We start from the raw sequence: 7,155 nt of genomic DNA on the forward strand, positions 1-7,155 counted from the left end.
GCCCCCGGCCTCGACCCTGCAGCCAATCAGCGCCCGACCCTCATTAATTACCCATCACCCCGCCGAGAAAAGACCGTCCATTGGCTGCCAGGCGAGGGAAAGGGCGTGGCTACTCCCAGGCGCCGGCCCAACCATCAGGCTCGAGAGGGAGCGCGCGCACAGGTTGAGAGTTCGGTTGAAGCGGCGGTTCAATGCGGAAGCGGCGGGGTGCAGCGCCCGGGCGGCCCCGGAATCCCGCAGCTGAAGAGGAAAGGTGGCCTGGGAGGGAAGGTTTAGAGTAGGGCGCACTGACACGTCGCCAACACTTCCGGTGCTCCAGATCTTGGGACCGAATAGGCTCCCGAGGGGGCGTTGCTGACTTTCCCGCCCCCTCTTCCTTTCTCAGGGAGAGGCATGAACATAAGCTCTAGTAGGAGTGCACACTCTTCGGACCTGAGCCCCAGTCTTTTTCTCCTTGTGAGGCAGAGAACCCATTCTCCCCTAGAGCGGCCACAAGCACAGCTCTTCAGGGCACGAGTCTCACGAAGACAACACCCCGCCCCCACCCCTTTGCGGCCTCAGGGCTGGTGGTAGCGTCCAGGCGGCCAACCAATCAGAAGGCTCCAACACAGCGGAAATGCGTGGCCTTGTGGGGGAGGGGCTCCAGCTACCCGTGTATCCATGGCGACAGCCTCGGCCCCGCCCCAGCGACTCCGGGACGGCATCGGGGTTTCCCCCGCGTTGGTGGGGAGAGTCGAGCGTGGTGCCCAGTCTGGAGGTGTATGCTCGACCGGAGCTCCTTCTCTGCTCCTTGGCAGTTCACCCAGCACTTTCCTACATTGGCGATCCCTGCGCCGAGGTCGCTGTCCGACCTCCCGACTTTTCAGACAGAGACAGTGAGGCCCAAAGAGGGTCGCAGAGTTGGCCAAACGGTGACACCGCAAGTTTAGGGCCGAGCCAAGGCAAATTCCGCAAATATTTTTTTGAGACCCTACTACTAGGGTTGGCAGATGTAGCAGATAAAATACAGGAAGCCCAGTTGAATTTGAATTTCAGATAAACAAATGGGACATACTTATATGAAAAAATAATTCATATTTTGTTTAAAATCCAAATTTAACTGGGATTTTTGCATTTTACCCGACAACCTTTCCTACTACGTACCAGGCAATGAGCTTTGTGCAGCAGTGAACAAAAACACACCCAGGGTCCTGAATGAGAATTGCAGACTGAACTACCCACAGCTCAATTATTTAGTTAGAACAGAGATAAACAAAATGGGATACCAAAATGGAGAACATCAGTGAGAAATTTAAATGCCCCATAATTCCTTCCCCAGCCCCCAGGGTCAGACCCCACAGGGGTAACTTTTAGAGTATCCCCTCTTGGTCCCACTTCCCCCCTATATTTGGCAAGGATCTGGACTAGCTTTCTCCCACAGACATGTTTCCTGCCTCAAGGCACCTCTGGAGTCCTACACTAGGATGTCTTAACCCACTCTCCACTCTCTCAAAACTCGTCTTTGGAGGAACCTGATAAGTCAGCTCTTGAAGAGCCCTCAGGGCAGGGATATGGTGCAAATGGGGATCAAAGGTACAAAGAGGTGATGGGGGCTTCTTCCTTCCCCGGCAGTTGACCTTCAGAGCCCATGTTCTAGCCACCCACTACACTGGCTCCTGGAGCTCATGTTTATTTTATCCTTAAGGCAGCCTAGTCCAGGAGAAACTATCACAAAAATGGATTAAATTTTGGGGAGGCCTCAAAAGACCTAACCTTATGCCTCCTCTCAGTTCCCCAGAGCCTTGGTCACCCCACGAGATGAATAAGATATTTGGCTAGCCCCCACTGGGCTCCTCAGATTCCATTCCTGGCTGGGCTACCTGTGTACAAAGGAGCCTGGCCCGGTTTTGTGAGATTCAGTAGCTGGTGGATTAGATTACCTCTTGGGTAAAACAAAAGTTCTGAGACCCTGAGGCAGGATGAGCATGGAATTTGAGCTAGATTGCCTGGGTTCTAAGCCCTGCTCCACCATTTACTCACTGTGGCCTTGGGCAAGTTATATACCTCTCTGAGTTTCGGTTTGCTCAACTGTGAACGTAGTAGTTCCTACTTTGAAGGCTAGAGCTGATGTTTATAGAAAATAATGCAACCATTTGATCCAGCAATTTCACTCCATTTTACCCAAGAAATGAAACTAGTGTCCACACGAAAACTTGTACACGAATGTTCATAGCAGCAAAAGTGGAAGCTACCCAAAAGTCCATTAACTGATGAATGGATAAACAAAACTTGTATATCTATATAATAAACTATTTTTGAGCCAGAAAAAGTAATGAAGTACTGATATACACTACAACATGGATGAACCTTGAAAACATGCTGAGTGAAAGAAGCCAGACATAAAAGGCCACAAGTTGTATTACTGAATTTATATAAAATGTTCAGAATAGGCAGATCTATAGAGACAGAAAACAAATTCGTGGTTGTCTGGGGCTGGGGGAAAGGGAGGTGGGGGGATGATAGCTAAAGTCTTTTTTATTTTTTTTATTTTTTATTTTTTTTTTTTAAAGATTTTATTTATTTGAGAGAGAGAGAATGAGAGATAGAGAGCACGAGAGGGAAGAGGGTCAGAGGGAGAAGCAGACTCCCTGCTGAGCAGGGAGCCCGATGTGGGACTCGATCCTGGGACTCCAGGATCATGACCTGAGCCGAAGGCAGTCGCTTAACCAACTGAGCCACCCAGGCGCCCCTAAAGTCTTTTTTAATAATTTACTTGAAGCCCACAGCACCCTCTCAGGATAGAAAACCGGCTTGTCCATGGAGTGACAGAAACTGAGATTTTGGGGTCACACAAAACTGGGTTCAATTCCTTTCTCAGTGGCTTCCCAGCTACGTCTGTTACTGCTTTTCTCTGTAATCACCTCTCTCCTAAAATGCATATGATCATCCACCTCACAGTTGTAAGGATTAAACGAGGAAAAAAAAAAAAAAACAGACACCTAACAAGGAATTATCTGAAAAAGAAATAAAGAAATCTATTCCATTTACAACAGCATCAAAAATAATAAAGGGGCACCTGGGTGGCTCAGTCAGTTAAGCATCAACTCTTGGTTTCAGCTCAGGTCATGATCTCAGGGTCCTGAGATAGAGGCCCACCTCTGGCTCGGTGCTCAGTGGGGAGTCTGCTTAGGATCCTTTCCCTCTCCCTCTGCCCCTCCCCCTTGTGCACGCGAACTCTCTCTCTCAAATAAATAAATCTTGAAAAAAAAATAAAGTATTTGGGGATAAACTTAACTAAGTGAAAGATCTCTACTCCAAAAAACTGTTAAGACATCAGTGAAAGAAATTGAAGAAGACACAAATAAATGGAAAGATATTCCATGTTCATGGACTGGAAGAACTAATACTGTTAAAATGTCAATACTACCAAAAGCCATCTATAGACTCAGTTCAATCGCTGTCAAGATTCCAATGGTGGGGCGCCTGGGTGGCTCAGCTGGTTAAGCGACTGCCTTCGGCTCGGGTCATGATCTCAGGATCCTGGGATCGAGCCCCGCATCAGGCTCCCTGCTCGGTGGGAAGCCTGCTTCTCCCTTTCCCACTCCCCCTGCTTGTGTTCCCTCTCTCGCTGTCTCTCTCTCTGTTAAATAAATAAATAAAATCTTTAAAAAAAAAAAAAAGATTCCAATGGCATTTCTTTACAGAAGTAGAAAAATACACTCCTAAAACCACAAAAGATCCCAAGTAGCCAAAGAAATCCTGAGAAAGAAGAACAAAACATGAGGCATCACAATTCATGATTTCAAGCTATCCTATAAAGCTATAGTCATTAAAAAAAATTTGCTGTCCATGAATTATTTCTCACTAAAATTGGAAAAATACAAAAAAAAATTTAATAAACATCATTTTTTTTGTTTGTGGAAGAAAAACACACTTTTTGTGGAAAATATAGACAACTCAGAAGAGAACTTTAAAAAGATAAAATTCACTATAATTCCATCCAAAACTGGGATAAGACCTATAAACCTGGGCCCTGATGGACAGTTTCTCTATAACCATTACTTCCCACCCACTTTTCTCACAACCACCACAAGAAGTTGGGAAAATAACGTCCAGCATTTTGCAGATGAGAAGCTAAAGTTCAGTAGGGTTAGGTGATTTGCCTACACAATGAGGGCCGAAATCTGTTTTTTTGGTTTCTCATCTAGTACTTTGCCTCTGAACCTCTTAGATACCACTTGGTGCGAATCGTACTCTGCCATTAAAATACTGTGTGATTTTGGGTAAATGAATTCATCTCTCTGAGCCTCAGTTTCCTCATCTGCGAAATGGATAGAATAATTGTACATACCTTGTAGAATTATGAAAAATAAAAAGACATATTTTAAACAAGAAAAACAGAAAGGACATGTTTTACAAGCTAGCATGGTGAGACCCTGAAGCCCACCGCTAAATGCTCAATAAATATTCGTCATGGGAGTTTGGGGACATAGAGCCCTGGATTCATAGCCTAGCTCTACTTTTGTAGAGCTGTGTGTGGCCTCGGTAAAGTCATTTCTCCTCTCTGGGCCTCAGCTGCCTCATCTGTGCAATGGTAATAATTAGAAGATCCACCATACTAGGGTGATAGGAGCCCTTAACAGAATGCCTGGCCCGTAGTAGGTTCTCAGTGAACAGTAGCTATTAATCATATAAGAAGAAATAATTATAACATATAATACTGGCAACTGAATAAATAGAAAAGGTCTTGGCTAAAAAGTTGGGAAAAACCCTCCCACACACAGGAGAAGGGAAAAACCAAAGGGAACCAGAGTTCAAAAGTGGAAAATGGAACAGCTGCTGGTAAGCCCCCAGGGGCAGTCACCTTGACCCACAAAACTGAAAAGGGGTGTGTCTTCCTGAACAGATAAGGATCAGAAGAACAAAGCATGCTATTAATTAAGTCTTGCCTATTTTAAGTTTATGGAATATTCTTTCCCTTAAAGATAAGCTCACAATTAAAGTTCAAAAGGTAAATACAGAAAGGGGGTGGGGGCCTGTCCTGCCTTCTGCTCAGCAACCCCTGCCAGCCCTTGGACTCAGAGGTGGGTGGTCTGGTCCCAAAGCCAAGTTTCCTCACCCAGGGCCTCTAGCAGTCAGACAGCAGGGGAACCAGATCTACCCAGAGAGCCTGGGAACCAGCCCCATGGTGTCTCCTGGTCCTGGCCCCCAGCGAGCAACTGGAACTGAACTTCAGGGAAGGGAAAATAGACTCGGCTTTTCCTCACTTCCCCCGGGAGGATATGAGTCACAGGGAAGAAGCCAGGCAGGACTGGAGTTGCCTAGGATGTGGACAGAAAAAGCAAGCGCCTTCCCATCTACGTGGCCTTGGGCAAGTCACTTCCCTTCTGCATCTGGGTTTCCTCACCTGTAAATGAGGTGATGACAACCTTCAGCCTCCTAAGATTGGAATGAGGATTATAGAAAGTAGACTTCTGGGGAGTGCCTTCCATGGCCATCGTAAGTGCTACACATAAGCTAAATGTTTTTATTATCTCCCAGATTCTTTTCATTGTGTTGAGGACACAATTTATGGAGCCAGGAACATCAGGTAGTGTTTACTGTCTACTCGAGGTGTAAGCTTGGCAAGTCACATCCCCTCCCTGAACCTCAGTTCCCTCATCTGTAAAATGAGGTGATTATAAAGATGGAGTGAATTGATGAATAAAAAAACTTAACCTATACCCAACAATACCATGTAAATAAATAAAGTTGCTGCTTTCTCCTTTCTGTTCCCTCTCCTGGAGCTGGGCAAATGAGGGAAGCAATAAGAAATATGATGGGCAGTGCTCACACATTGGACTGTAAATGGCTAGTTTACTTGCAGCTACCCCTTTAGACCAGAACTTTCTATCATGATGGAAATGTACTACATTTGCCCCATCTAGTACAGTAGCCACTAGCCACCTATGGCTATGGAACATCTGAAATGTGGCTGGTTTGTCTGGGGAACTAAATTTTTATCCCAGTTTAATGAATTTAAATTTAAATAGCCACATGTAGCTTGTGGCTACCATGATGGACAGTAGAGTTTGGATTGTAAGCTCCATGAGACCAGCCATCAAATGTCTTTTTGTCCTTATATCCCAAACACCCAGCAGAGGACCTGGCACATAGTATGTGCTCAGTGTATATTTGTTGACTGAAAGAATTACCAGAAGCAGAACTGACAAGAGAACATTCCAAGATCTGTTTCCCTCTTCCTGCGAAGTTCCCAAGACTTACCTGTAAAATGGGGATAATAGTGATTTCTCTCTCCTAGAGGTATAATGAGAATTCACAAGTTAATATTTGTAAAGGGCTTGATAGAATGCCAGCAACAGAGCTGGTGTTGTACAAGTGTTTGTTAATTAAAATAAAACCCACCTAGGGGCTCCTGGGTGGCTCAGTCAGTTAAGCCTCCAACTCTTGATTTCAGCTCAGGTCCTAATCTCAGGTGGTGAGATCAAGCCCCAAGTCCCAGCTTCGTGCTCAGAGGGTAGTCTTCTTCTCTCCTTCTCCTCTGCCTCTGCCCTCCACCCATCCCCCCTCCCAGCTCGTGTTCTCTCTGTCCCTCTCTCAAATAAATAAATAAATCTTTAAAAAAAAATACCTAGCCCGAGTGACTTTGTCTTTTTCGGAATGTATCCATTATATTTAAATTAGGTTGCAAGTGAAAGAAAATTTCAAAGTAATAATGGCTTAAAAGACACAGAGGTTTTTCTCTCTGGTAAAGGACTCTGGAGGGGGGGCTCCTAGAAGGTGTCAGGGACTCAGGCTCCTTCTATATTGATGTTCCATTGACTCCACCTCAACACTGACTTCCTCATGGTCCAAAATGGCTGCTCAGGCTCCAAGCTTCAAGGCCACATTCCAGCTAGCAAGAAGGAGGAAGAAAGGCAAAGGAACCCAGGTCTTCATTTTAAGGACACTTCCCAGAAACTGCACACATTTCTATCCCATCAGCCAGAACTTGGGCACAAGGTCCCAGCGAGCTGCAAAGAAGGCTGGGAAATGTAGTCTTGATTCTGAATGTCATAGAAATTGAGAGTTTTATTACTAAGGAAGATGAAGAGAACAATGTGGATGGACACCCAGCAGTGTCTCCCCAGAATTCGAGTTTCACCCTAGGATTTGGTTTTCTTTCTTTCTTTCTTT

This window comes from Callorhinus ursinus, unplaced genomic scaffold (genome assembly GCF_003265705.2).
Source record: "Callorhinus ursinus isolate GAN/ISIS: 27379988/994484 unplaced genomic scaffold, GSC_fseal_2.0 scaffold41, whole genome shotgun sequence".
Lineage (NCBI taxonomy): Eukaryota > Metazoa > Chordata > Mammalia > Carnivora > Otariidae > Callorhinus > Callorhinus ursinus.